This window comes from Giraffa tippelskirchi, chromosome Y (genome assembly GCF_054371585.1).
Source record: "Giraffa tippelskirchi isolate mGirTip1 chromosome Y, T2T-mGirTip1v1.2.pri, whole genome shotgun sequence".
Taxonomy (NCBI): Eukaryota; Metazoa; Chordata; class Mammalia; order Artiodactyla; family Giraffidae; genus Giraffa; species Giraffa tippelskirchi.
In genome coordinates this window covers 18,705,548-18,720,226 of record NC_137290.1, presented here as the reverse complement: position 1 = coordinate 18,720,226, position 14,679 = coordinate 18,705,548, and positions in this window count along the sequence as shown.

The window sequence follows — 14,679 nt, the reverse complement described above, 5'->3', positions numbered from 1 at the left end:
AGCCAGCCAGTAGGCTCCATCACAGCCAGCGGGGGGTGGGGGGGTTGTAATTGCCACCCTACCTAATCCCAGGCCTTACCCATTACTCTTTATTTACGAATAAATATTTATTTATTTAATCCTCCAATCCCTCCCCTGACAAAGTGGGCACCATCCCACTTCATTTTATAAAGGACATGTTTGAGATTCAGAAAGATTAATTAATTTCTTTAAAGTCACACAGCTGGTACAGGTAAACTGCTATGTGTTTTGCTGCATACACCTGGTAGGAAGGAGGTGGACTTAGGAATATCAAACACTGTTGTTCTGCACCCCTGAGCTGGTTAGAAGAGAGTGGAGTCCACCAAAGAAAACTAGGATACAGCACCCCCATATGACAAGCTCCCCTGAAAATTCCCACCAGTGTCTCAAGCAGCAGCTTCAGCCCGCTAATGAGAAAGTCTGTGTGCCAGCAGCTCTCCCAGCCTGATGGATGGGCCTCATTAGCCCAGGCCATGGGCACCTGAGCCGTGTGAAACACGGTGACAGGACAGGGGGCTTTGGCTGTTCCGGCTGACGGTATTGTTAATATCTCCATTTTAGCAGGTTATTTGTCTCCACCTCTCCACCAGTTGCAAATCCACCTGGGTTCTGCAGCCACCAGGCCTGGCAGGGAGGCTGCTGAGACAGTCTCTTCCCCTTTGCTCATTTCCTCCAGGAAAAATAAATTACATAGTTTAAACAGGGACTGGATTGGCCATGCAGCCACCAACATCCATCTTTGCAGAGAATGAAAGGCTCAGCCAGGCTGAGGGGAGGAGAGTGGGGGAGCTGAAAGGCATTAAAGAGAGGGCATCTGTTGCCCATGATGGATCACTTTTTGCTTCATTTCCAGCACGATTGTCTTTTCCAATGAGTCAACCCTTCACATTAGGTGGCCAAAGTATTGGAGTTTCAGCTTCAACATCAGTCCTTCCAATGAACACTCAGGACTGATCTCCTTTAGGATGGACTGGTTGGATCTCCTTGCAGTCCAAGGGACTCTCAAGAGTCTTCTCCAGCACCACAGTTTAAAAGCATCAAGTCTTCGGAGCTCACCTTTCTTCCCCATCCAACTCTCACGTCCTTACATGACCACTGGAGAAACCATAGCCTTGACTAGATGCACCTTTGTTGGCAAAGTAATGTCTCTGCTTTTAACTATGCTATTTAGTTTGGTCATCACCTTCCTTCCAAGGAGTAAGCTTCTTTTAATTGCATGGCTGCCATCACCATCAGCAGTGATTTTGAAGCTCCCCCACCCCCAAAGTATGACACAATTTCCGCTGTTTCCCCATTTTTCCCCATGAAGTGATGGGACCAGATGCCATGATCTTAGTTTTCTAAACTTGTAGAGCTTTAAGCCGACTTTTTCACTCTCTTCTTTCACTTTCATCAAGAGGCTCTTTAGTTCTTCTTCACTTCCTGCCATGAGGGTTGTGTCGTATGCATATCTGAGGTTATTGATATTTCTCCCGGCAATCTTGACTCCAGCTTGTGCTTCTTCCAGCTTTGACTACCTACCCTTCTATTTGCATGGCCCCAGCCTTCCCCTTCTCTGGCACTTACTTAAATGTCACCCCTCCAGAGAGGCTGTCCTGACCCAGCTATCAAAAGTGTAGAGCCCCCAGAGGCAGGAAAGTGTGTATGGTGCTCCTGGAACCAAAAGGACACTTGTATAGTTTCTACCCTGTAGGCATATAACCTCACAATGCACGGAACTGGGGGCATTCATGTATATTCATCAAGCACCCTCTATCCACTCAGTAAAAAATTGAAGGCCGGTGACTATCTTGAGCTGGCCTTGAGTATCTTTTAGCTGTAATGAAGACGTAAACACTTCCTCACCTAACAAGATTAGACCTAGGTGTACCTTAGGTTGATTCAGTTGAGTTCAGTTCCGTTCAGTCGCTCAGTCATATCCGATTCTTTGCAACCCAATGAAGCACAGCACACCAGGCCTCCCTGCCCATCACCAACTCCCAGAGTCCACCCAAACCCAGGTACAAAGAGTCAATGATGCCATCCACATCCATGCATGACCACTGGAAAAACCATAGCCTTGACTAGATGGTGGAGAAGGAGGTGGCACCCTACTCCAGTACTCTTGCCTGGAAAATCCCACGGATGGAGGAGCCTGGTAGGCTTCGGTCCATAGGGTTGCAAAGAGTTCGACACGGATGAGCGAACTCTCACCTTTCACTCCCATGCACTGGAGAAAGTAATGGCAATCCACTACAGTGTGCTTGCCTGCAGAATCCCAGGGACGGCAGAGCCTGGTCGGCTGCCGTCTATGGGGTCGCACAGAGTCGGGCATGCCCGATGCGACTGAGCAGCAGCAGCAGCAGACCAGACGGACGTTTGTTGACAAAGTAACATCTCTGTCTTTTAATATGCTGCCTAGGCTGCTCATAACACTCCTTCCCAGGACTAAGTGTTTTTTAATTTCATGGCTGCCATCACCATCTGCAGTGTTGTTTCAGTTGGTCCAAAAATTCATCAAGCATCCCTATCCGCCAGACCTCCTGTCCTGCCTCTTGAGGAATCTGTATACAGGTCAGGAAGCAACAGTTAGAAATGGACATGGAATATCAGACTGGTTCCAAATAGGAAAAGGAGTACGTCAAGGCTTTAATTTGTCCCCCTACTTATTTAACTTGTATGCAGAGTACATCAAGAGAAACGCTGGGCTGAAGGAAGCACAAGATGGAATCAAAATTACCGGGAGAAATATCAACAGCCTCAGATACGCAGATGACACCCCCTATATGGCAGAACCTGAAGAAGAACCTAAGAGCTTCTTGATGAAAGTGAAAGAGGAGAGTGAAACAGTTGGCTTAAAGCTCAACATTCAGAAGCCTTAGATCATGGCATCTGGTCCTATCACTTTATGGCAAACAGATGTGGAAACCGTAGAAACATTGGCTGACTTTCTTTTGCTGGACTCCAAAATCACTGAAGATGGTGACCGCAGCCATGAGATTAAAAAACGCTTCCTCCTTGGAAGGAAAGTTATGACCAACCTAGACAGCATATTAAAAAGCAGTGAAGTTATTTTGCCAACAAAGTTCTGTTCAGTCAAGGCTATGGTTTTTCCAGGGGTCGTGTAAACAAGTGAGAGTTGGAGTATAAAGAGGGCCGAGCGCAGAAGAATTGATGCTTTTGAACTGTGGTGTTGCAGAAGCCTCTTGAGAGTCCCGTGGTCTGCAAGGAAATCCAACCAGTCCATCCTAAAGGAGATCAGTCCTGGGTGTTCACTGGAAGGACGGATGTTGAAGCTGAAACTCCAATACTTTGGCCATCTCAGGCGAAGAGCTGATTCACTAGAAAAGACCCTGATGCTGAGAAAGATTGAGGGCGGGAGGAGAAGGGGTCGACAGAGGATGACCTGGTTGGATGGCATTACTGACTCTATGGACATTGGCTTGGGTGGACTCCGGGAGTTGGTGATGGACAGGGAGACCTGGTGTGCTGTGGTTCACAGTGTCTTAATTCATCATATAACACAGAGTGACTGAAGTGTATTGATGACTAAATGGTGATACGGTGAGGTGGACGGATGGATGCTTGTCTGGATGTGTGAGTGGTTGTATGGTGAGATGGAAAGTTGGATAGATGCTTAAGTGGATGAATGAGTGGCTAAATGGATGGATGAGTAATGGAATGGGTAGGTGGATAGAATGACTAATGGTTGATGGGTGATTGATAGTAATACTGCGATGGTTGGATATGTAGTTGCAAGAATGGTATAATGGTTAGACAGACAGATAGTTAAATGAAGGTAAAGAATCCCTCGAGTTAGCTGGCAAAAACACGGATCAACCTCACTGTAATCTGCTGAATTAGTTTCTTCTAATGAGTGTAAATGTTGTACTGAATGAATTGACTTCTGGCTCGAGAAGAAAGAGACTGCAGCAGAACCACTCAGGGAATCAGTCATGTGCTCCTGGATCCTCCCTGTTTTCTCATTGTTTGATAACCTAGGCACCTCGGTACCCACTTTTAACCACGTGCTATCCACTCGTCCCTTCCAGCCACCATCACACCTGCTGTCAGATAGAGAACAGAGTTGTAGTTGCCAAGGATGGAGGGGATAGGGATGGGCTGGGAATCTGGGGTTGGTAGATGCAAACTACTACGTTTACAGTGGATACACAACAAGGTCCTAATGGATAGCACAGGGGACAATATTCAGTATCCTGTGATAAACCGTAATGGAAAAGAATGTAGAAAAAGAATGTGTACATGTGTATAACTGAGACACTTTGCTGATTTGCAGACTGACACGGCAGTGTAAATCAAGAATATTTTAACAAATTGAAAAAAAAAAACAAACCAAGAATAAAGTTCTCCTACCTTTTTTCAGCCCTACTGATAAAAGAGAAACAAAAAAAAGAAACAAATTCTTTCAAGAAAAATTCTGTTGAAAATTAACAAAGACTAAATCACTTAATAAAAAAAGAAATTGTATTTTAAAAGGCTTCCATTAGTGTCACGAATAGTAGACTCTTGAAGCTCTCCACACAGAGAGAGGTTTGGGGTGAAACAGACCTGTTCTTTATTTCTGAAATTAACTGCCTAGGTGGTCACCTACTTTTCTATTGTGATGATTGAATGTTAAAGGCTGGTGCTGACAGTCCACAGTCTGTAAATGTTTCATTCTGAATTCTGGGATGACTCAGAGCTCTCAGGGGACAAAGGCACTATCTTTCTCAATGTATAAGAGAGATAGCAATTAATGAATGTTGGATGATAGATGGATGGATGAATGGATGATGGATGGATTGGAGGGTGTTGGGTAGATGGATGGAAGGATGGATGGATGGATGGATGGATGAATGGATGGGTAGCTAAGATTCAGTGGTCCCAGGCTTCTTGCCTTCACTCTTTATCCAACAGTATCTTGCGGGCCTCTGGAATCCTCTTAGAAGTAGAGGAGCTGCACTATGCAAAACTCCCAAACAAAAACCCTTGGCTTTCTAGAAGTGTGAGCATGACACCAGAACTTCCTGGCTAGCTCAGCAGAAGGACAGAAAATCAAAGAAGTTTTCAGGTCAAACTCCAGGGATGAAGGTGTTTGTTTCACAAGGGAGTTAGAAGTCAGAGAGCTAACATGGGAATTTTTCAATGGCAAATAGCATAAGTACCATCAAAGTGACTTTAAAAGAAATTGGCCTACTTGGCTGAAAGGTTGAGGAATGTGTGATCTCAGACCCCATGACCACCAACACCCCAAATGCAGAATTCAAGGAGTATCTTTAAATTCTTTTAAATTCAGTCTCTTTGTCTCTATCCCTGGACACTGTTTCCTCTAACTTGGCTTCATTTGTAGACAATAATCTACATGAGGTAAAAGATGTGGCAGAAATGATTAAACAAAGATTTCTATTAATTGAACATTGGTTAATTCTTCGAAGGACAAGTGCTTAGGAAAGATAGGTTAAATTTATGCTGTGAGATTAAAATGTCCTTATGGTTGAAATATTTTGAGTCTCTTCTTCCTTAGTTATTTGCAGCCAAAAGCATCCCAGTATATATAACACATAATAAATAGTAGTATTATATCTCATGGACTCAGGTGTCTACTTACAAAACCAATCATTCAAGTGGAGAAGATATTTTTACTCCATCAGATATTAATTGAGCATCTACAATGCACCGGCAGTGTCCCAAGAACAATAGACGCATATTTGAATAAGACATGGTGCTTTAAAACAAAACAAAACAAAGTTGAGACATTTGACACCTTAAAAAAGTTACTAAACTACATAAGTAAAGCTTCCCTGGTGCCTCAGTGGCAAAGAATCCACCTGCCAATGCAGGAAATGCCAGTTCGATATCAGGCTTGGGAAGTTACTACATGTCCAGGGGCAACTAGACCCATGCACTACAACTTACTGATCCTGTGCTCAGAGCCCAGGAGCCCCAGCTACTGAAGCCCACTTGCCCTACAGCCTGTGCTCCACAACAAGAGAAGCCACTGCAATGAGAAGCCTGTGCACCACAACTAGAGAGGAGGCCTGCATTCCCCAACTAGAGGTAAGCCCTGGCAGCAATGAGACCCAGCACAACCATAAATAGATACTATTATACAAATAAAGATATGAGACAAAAGTCAAATTGAAATTCAAATCACAGACAACAGCAAGTGTTAACCCCCCTTGATATATAAAAATCTCTTACAAATAAAGAGTAAACCAGCAACCCAAATAAAAAAAAAAGATCCTAGGGCATGTACATACATTTTAATATATTTGTTAAAAGTGCAACTGTTCCTTAAACTTATACAAAGATGTCCAAGTTCGCTCATCGTAAGAGAAACGCAAATATACTGAGATACAACTTTTCGCATCGGATTGACAAACGTTTGAATGTTTAATGACTCACAGTGCTGGTTGAGCTGTGGGGCTTCGTGCATTGCTTGTGGAAGCTGAAACTGGTACAACTCCTAAGGAGAAAAGTTGGCAATATCTATGCAATTTGTAAGTTCGACTCAGTAATTCCACTTCTGAGTATCTATCGACAGATATATTTAAGTGAGCATGCATATTCTGTATAGAGTTCTTTTCTACAACACCGTCTGTAATAGCAAAGAATGAAAACAAGCGGAATATCCACCAGCAGTGGACTGATATTTATTGGCTGTGGGACTTTTTATTCGGTTGGAGTTTGGATCTTCTTCCAAATCCAGTGAGAAGACGCCAGAGAGTTTAAAGGAGGAGACGGGCATAATCCGACTTCTATCTTGAAGAATCATCCTGATCTGGGGGATGGGTACCCAAGTTTAATCATCTGTAAGAAAATATCATGATGATAACCACTTGAGCTTGGTTCAGTACACTGTGTGTAGGGTATCAAATGAGAAAATGCCTTCACGTTCCTGAGACAGCCCATAACCAGCTGTTTTTGACCAGACACCGTGCTTCCATCCTTCCCGCTGGAAACCATTCTCTCCCGACACAGATGAGGACGGACGACGTCCCCAGGTCCCGTAAAGGGCCCCTCGTGGTCCTTCCTAGCTTCTCCCGTGCCTTCCACCTTGCTTTTGATTTCTGTCACCCCAGATCTCCAAGCCCTTATAAAGGGACCCATAGACAATACAGCCTGCCATTTTTACTCATAGGGATTTGGGGAAACTCCTAGGATGGGGATAGACAGACAATTCTTTCTGGGTAAAGGGAAATCTGAGCTCAGAGCGCTCCGCCATTCTGCTGCAGCGCCCACAGCACCGACGATGGGGCCGGATCAGCACCCGTGAAGCTGTGCTCGCCAGTGACCACCAGAGGGCAGTGCGACCCCGCCATCGGCCCGAACTGCCCGCAGGGGCCACCCAAAGTTAGGCATGGAAATAGGACTGCAAGGATTCCAGAAGTATGTTCTTGGGCTGCGCGCCTGCTTTGCGGGAGTGCTTCCCTGATATTGCAGCACCTTCGAGGATCTGTTCAGGCCCCAAAGTTAAGGATTAAGTGACCTGCTGTGGTGCCTCAAGAGCCATCAGCAGCCACGACCCCGGAAGCACTTCTTGCCACACTCAGCCCGACTATAAAACATAACTGCTCTAATGTTTAATACCACCGTCGCCGTGATAGTTTAAATTGTTTGACAAAATGGTGTGTGTGTGTGTGGGGGGGTAATCCATAAATTCAAGATAGTAAAATATGTAGCAGTTCATTCAAGGATGACGGATAAGCCAGCTGCAACCAAATAGTGATTTTAAAACGTAACCATCAAGTGTTTGGGCAACAATGTGTATTGGGGGAACTCGGACTACAGGGTGGGGGTGTCTCTTTGCCCTTATACCCTCTTCACCGCCCGACGGGTATCAGGACCGCAGAAGCCCAGCCCCCCCCTCTCTCATAGCCCATGGGTTCCTATACACCACATGGTGTGGCTGAATAAGGAGCTGCTCACACAAGTCTGGCTTCTACATTTATTCAACACCTGCTCTGTCCCAGGCACCCAGCTAAGCCCTTGACTTGCGTTAACTCCTTCATCGTGATCACACAGTTGCTGTCTGGAGAGGTCAGATAGCACATGGTTCAGATGTGGCCTGGGGTCAAGTCCCAGCTATTCCTTTTCCTGTTTGTGGGAACTTCACTCCCTGCACTTCAGCGTTCTCACCTGTAAAATGGGGTTGAGGTGAAAACCCACCTCACAGAAATGTTGCCAGCATTGAGCGCATTAAGACATGAACAACACTTTGTTTGAAAGCTTCCCTTTCAGTCCCTCTGCATAAGAAATGAATATTACATCAAGACCCAGTATGATATAGATACATGTGTGTGCATATTATGTGTGTAAGCTAAAATATGTTCCACAAGGCAATGCTAAGCTATAATACCATGATATATCCACTTAGTTTCCATCCTGTCCTCTTTTCTATTTAAAAGATGCAAGTAACAATCTACTAAATTGACTCTACGACACACCGTTTAGAAAATATTGGTTTAGCAAAGGGTTCGGCAGACCATGTGGTTCTCAGAAGTCCCATTTTACAGAATGGGAAACTGAGGTCCAGAAAGTGTTGTGGCTTGCCTCTGACCCCAGCTACTGGAAGGCAGCAGAGCCCAGACTGCAACCCAGCATCTCTGATGCCTGAATTAAGGCTCTTTCACACAAGATGCAAACTGACAGCTCACAGGCCAGATCTGACCCACAGAGACGTTGGCCTAATTTTCACAATAGGTTTGCAAGTTTTGTTACAACTATATAAAATGTATCATTGGAAGACATAACTCAAAATATGAATTTTCAACTTATCATTGAAAGTGGGCAATCTGGCAACACGTGGACCTATGTATGCACGTGACCAGCAGGAGCCACACCCAAACTGCCACTTCCAGCTGCTCTCCAGGTTCATTACTTTGCCACAGTCCCCACCGTGCATGGACAGAGGGTCCTGGCAAGTTTCAGTCCATGGCATCTCAAAGAGTCGGACACAACTTAGCAACTAAAAAACAACAATCACGATGCCATTTTGTGTCCCAGACACTGAGACAAACCATCAATTGCCATAGTCTGTGTTTTTTTCAGACGGGAGAAATATTTTTCAAGAAGGAAAGACAGGACTTTCCTGGTGGTCGAGTGGTTAAGAATCTGCCTGCCAGTATAGAGGACACAGGTTCGGCCATTGATCTGGAAGATTTCACATGCTGTGGGACAACTAAGCCCATGAAAACTACTGAACTTGCATTCTAGAGCCCATACCCTGGAACAAGAGAAGCCACCACAAGGAGAGGCCCATGCACCGCAACTAGAGAAAGCTCTCTCTTGGCAACGAAGATCTGGCACAGTCCAAAATAAATATATTTTCCAAAAAAGGAAAAACAAAAGCTAAACCAAGGGACCTACATTTCAAAACAAAAAAAGTAGATGCACAAATCTTGTCTCACATATTTAAATACAAAGAAACCACATCAATATCAACTTAACCCCAAATCTGTTTCTAGTCCCTGACTTGTTGAGCATTTACAAACCCCATCTCAACCAATACCCTTTATCTACCGCCACCTGTTTTGCCCACCATCATGTCCCCAGCACCTGAAACTGCTCAGCCAAGAAAAAGTGCCTAATTAGAATGAACGGCTTTTATACAAAAGCTTCTCCCAATATCAGCAGGCATACAGTAATGGTGAGGAGCAGGCATTCTTTGGTCCACAGGATGGCTCAGGTCCAGCTTCTGCCATAACTAGCTGTGTGACCTGAGGTAGTTTCCTCAGTCTCTTTGGGTCTGATGCGTCCTCAGCTACAAAATGCCTGGGATGAGGCGCTATGTACATAAGTGACCAGGAATGTGAATAACGCTGGGTAAATAAAGTTCACGTCTCCTCCTTCATTTCATCAAGGTGAACCAAGGTGAGTACTGGTTCATATTAACGAGTCTGGTGACCAGTTAGCCTGGCCTTGGATTATCTGCAGGGCTGGGGAGGCAAAGATCTTCCACTACCATCATGGCCTGACAAGGAAACCCTGGGCCAGATGGTAACGTCAAAGATTCGATCCCCAGGCATATCTCTGTGTGAGAAATGGCTTTTCAACATGCATTCCTCTTGCTGCTCACCCTCCTGAATTGAAGAGGCTGGAGCGATGAAAATTCCATTTCCCAGACTCCCTTGCAGCCAGGGATCTGAAGCCTTTAAGGGTCCACTCATCAGCTGTGTCCATGAGACAACTGCACTTATGCAAAGTTAAGAAAGGAAAAATTGCTGGGGAGAGGAGCAGGGCCTCGTGATCCTGTGGCAGTGGTCCCTTGGGGCCCAGTCCTGCGGTGTGTCTTCCTGAGCCTTCCTGTGAGTCTGCAAATACTCATAACGTTATCATTCATGCCCTAGGAAATTTGAACAAAGTCACGGAGAAAGTGGAGGAGAGAGGAGCCTGAGATGCTGCAGTCCACTGGATTGAAAGAATTGGAAAGACTTACTGACTGAACAACAATCAGTCACACCCAAGAAGGGAAGCTAGATCCAGCCCATGTGTTTGGGGTATGGTACTAGTGATGAAGAAGCCACGTGCAGGAGATGCAAAAGATGTGAGTTTATCTTCTCTCTGTGTGGAGAAGATTCCCTGGAGGAGGACATGGTAACCCATTGCAGTATTTTTGCCTGGAGAATTCTATGGACAGAGGAAGCCAGAAGTGGGCTACAGTGCATAGGGCCACACAGAGTCGGGCATGACTGAAGCGATTTAGGACACACATGTGCATGCACAAATTATTCTGAGAATTATTAATGAGCCTTCTATGTCAGCTGTGGGAGCAGGTTGAGAAGTGAGGTCTGAAAAGGGACTTCCGGAGCCACCAACCAGGCAAACGGAGAGGCCATAGAGTCTAGTCACCAAAGTGAGGCTGCTGAGGGCCAACAGTAGAGAAATGGAGAGGAAACCATTACCTCTGCAGCCAAGTGTCCAGTGACAGGGAGGGTGCTGATGCCCAGGAGTCAGGAGGGAGTTGTGGATGCATCCCAGACGACAGCAAGGACACGCCAGAGCCTGCAGGCATGTCTGCGCCTACTTGTCACCACATCAAAGCACAGCACCCTTGCAAGAGGAGAGACTGCTGCTCCCTTTCCACTTTCAAACCCTCTCTCAAGTTACTCTTTTGGTCAATTCTACCTCGGAACTTTTCCATACTGTCCATGGGGTTCTCAAGGCAAGAATACTGAAGTAGTTTGCCATTCCCTTCTCCAGTGGACCACGTCTTGTCAGAATCCCATGAACAGAAATAAAAACAGGACACTGAACAAAGAGCTCCCCAGGTCAGTAGGTGTCCAAAATGCTACTAGAGATCAGTGGAGAAATATCTTCAGAAAGAATGAAGGGAAGATGCCAAAGCAAAAACAACACCCAGTGGGGGATGAGACTGGTGATGGAAGTAAAGTCCGGTGTTGTAAACAGCAATATTGCAAAGGAACCTGGAATGTTAGGTCCCTGAATCAAGGCAAATAGGAAGTGGTCAAACAGGAGACGGCAAGAGTGACCATCGACATTTCCGGAATCAGCAAAGTAAAATGGACCTGAATGGGTGAATTTAACTCAAGTGACCATTATATCTATTACTGTGGGTAGGAATCCCTTAGAAGAAATGGAGTAGCCTTGATGGTCAACAACAGAGCCTGAAATGCAGTACTAGGATGCAATCTCCGAAAGGGCAGAACGATCTCTGTTCGTTTCCAAGCCAAACTATTCAATATCATGATAATCCAAGTCTACGCCCCAACACGTAATGCTGAAGAAGCTGAAGTTGAACGGTTCTATGAAGATCTACCTGGCCTTCTAGAGTTAACAACCCCAGAAGATGTCTTTTTCATTATAGGGGCCTGGAATGCAAAAGTAGGAAGCCAGGAAGGACCTGGAGTAACAGGCAACGTTGGCCTTATAGCACAGAATGAAGCAGGACAAAGGCTAAGCGAGTTTTGGCAAAAGATTGCACCAGTCTCAGCAGACACCCTCTTCCAGGAACACAAGAGAAGACTCTACACATGGGCATCACCAGAGGGTCAATACTGAAATCAGATTGATTATGTGCTTTGCAGCCAGAGAGGGAGAAGCTGTATAGGGTCAGCAAAAACAAGACGTGGGGCTGACTGTGACTCTGATCATGAACTCCTTATTACCAATTTCAGACTTACCTTGAGGAAAGTAGGGAAAACCACTGGACCATTCAGATATGACCTAAATCAAGTCCCTGTGATTCGATTACACAGTGGAAGGGAGAAATAGATTCAAGTGGTTAGATCTCATAGAAAGAGTGCCTGAAGGACTATGGACAGAGGTTCATGACATTGTACACGAGGCAGGGATCACGGCCATCCCCAAGGAATAGAAACGCAAAAAGGCAAAATGGTTCTCTGAGGAGGCCTTACAAACAGCTATGAAAAGATGAGAAACGGAAGGCAAAGTAGGAAAGGACAGATATACTCATTTGAATGCAGAGATCCAAAGAAAAGCGAGGAGAGGTAAGAAAGCTTTCCTCAGCGATCAATGCAAAGAAATAGTGGAAAACAATAGAATGGGAAAGACGAGAGTTCTCGTTGAGAAAGTTCGAGTGACCAACTTTACACGCAGGAACTTTTCATGCAAAGAAGGGCACAATAAAGGGCAGAAATGGCATGGACCTAACAGAAGCAGAGGATATGAAGAAGAGGTGGCAAGTATACACAGCATAATACAGAAAGGATCTTCAGGACCCAGATAAACACGATGATCTGATCACTCCCCTAGACCCAGACATCCTGAAATGTGAAGTCAAGTGGGCCTTCGGAAGCATCACGACAAACAAAGCTAGTGGAGGTGATGGAATTCTAGTCGAATTATTTCCAATCCTAAAAGATGATGCTGTGAAAGTGCTGCACTCAGTAGGCCAGCAAATCTTTCCACGGGACTGAAAAAGATAAGTTTTCAATCCCAAAGGAGGGCTATAGCAAATAATGCTCAACTACTGCACAATTTCACTCATCTCACATGCTAACAACTTAATGTTCAAAATTCTCCAAGCCAGGCTTCAACAGATTGTGAGCCATGAACTTCCAGATGTTAAGCTGGATTTAGAAAAGGCAGAGGAACAAGAGATCAAATTTCAAACCTCCACTGGACCAACGAAAAGCAAGCGAGTTCCAGGAAAACATCTATTTCTGCTTTATTGACTATGCCAAAGCCTTTGTGTGGATCGCAACAAACAGTGGAAAATTCTTCAAGACATGAGAATACCAGACCACCTGATATGCCTCCTGAGACATCTGTAGGCAGGTCAAGAAGCAGCAGTTACAGCTGGACATGGAAAAACAGACTGGCTCCATATCAGGAAGGAGTACATCAAGGCTATATATTGTCACCCTGCTTATTGATCTTATATGCAGAGTACCTCATGAGAAACGCTGTGCTGGAGGAAACACAAAGTGGAATCAAGATTGCCGGGAGAAATATCAATAACCTCAGATATGCCGATGACAACACCCTTATGGCAGAAAGCATGAACAAAAGAGCCTATTGATGCAAGTGACAGAGGAGATTGAAAAACTTGGCTTAAAACTGAACATTCAGAAAACTAAGATTATGGTATCTGGTCCCATACCTTCTTGACAAATAGAAGAGGAAACAGTGACAAATAATATGTTGGTCTCCAAAATCAGTACAGATGGTGATGGTAGCCACGAAATTAAGAGATGCTTGCTCCCTGGAATAAAAGGTATGAGCAAGCTAGACAGCTCATTAAAAAGCAGAGGCATTACTTTGTCAAAAAAAAAAAAAAAGGTCCCTCTAGTCAGTTCAGTTCAGGTCAGTTTAGTCGCTCAATCATGTCCGACTGTTTGTGACCCCATGAATCACAGCATGCCAGGCCTCCCTGTCCATTGCCAACTCCTGGAGCTCACCCAAACCCACGTCCATCGAGTCGGTGATTCCATCCAATCATCTCATCCTCTGTCGTCCCCTTCTCCTCCTGCCCGCTATCGTTCTCAACATCAGGGTCTTTTCCAGTGAGTACACTCTTCACACGAGGTGGCCAACGTATTGGAGTTTCAGCTTCAACCTCAGTCCTTCTAATGTACACCCAGAACTGATCTCCTTTAGGATGGACTGGTTGGATCTCCTTGCAGTCCATGGGACTCTCAAGAGTCTTCTCCAACACCACAATTCAAAAGCATCAATTCTTCGGCGCTCAGCTTTCTTCACAGTCCAACTCTCACATCCATACATGACCACTGGAAAACCATAGCCTTGTCTAGACGGACCTTTTTTCGCAAAGTAATGTCTCTGCCTTTTGATATTGTGGCTAGGTTGGTCATAACTTTCCCTCTAAGGAGTAAGCGTCTTTCAATTTCAGGGCGAGAGTCACCATCTTCAGTGATTCTGGAGCCCCCCAAAATAAAGTCTGACACAGTTTCCACTGTTTCCCCATCTATTTTCCACGAGGTGATGGGACCAGATGCCATGACCTTAGTTTTCTGAATGCTGAACTTTAAGCCAACTTTTTCACTCTCCTCTTTCACTTTCATCAAGAGGTGTTTTAATTCCTCTTCACTTTCTGCCATATGGGTGGTGTTATCTGCATCCCTGAGGTTATTGATATTTCTCCCAGCAATCATGACTGCAACTTGTGCGTCTTCCAGCCCAGGGTTTCTCATGATGTACTCTGTATATAAGTTAAATAAGCAGGGGGACAATATA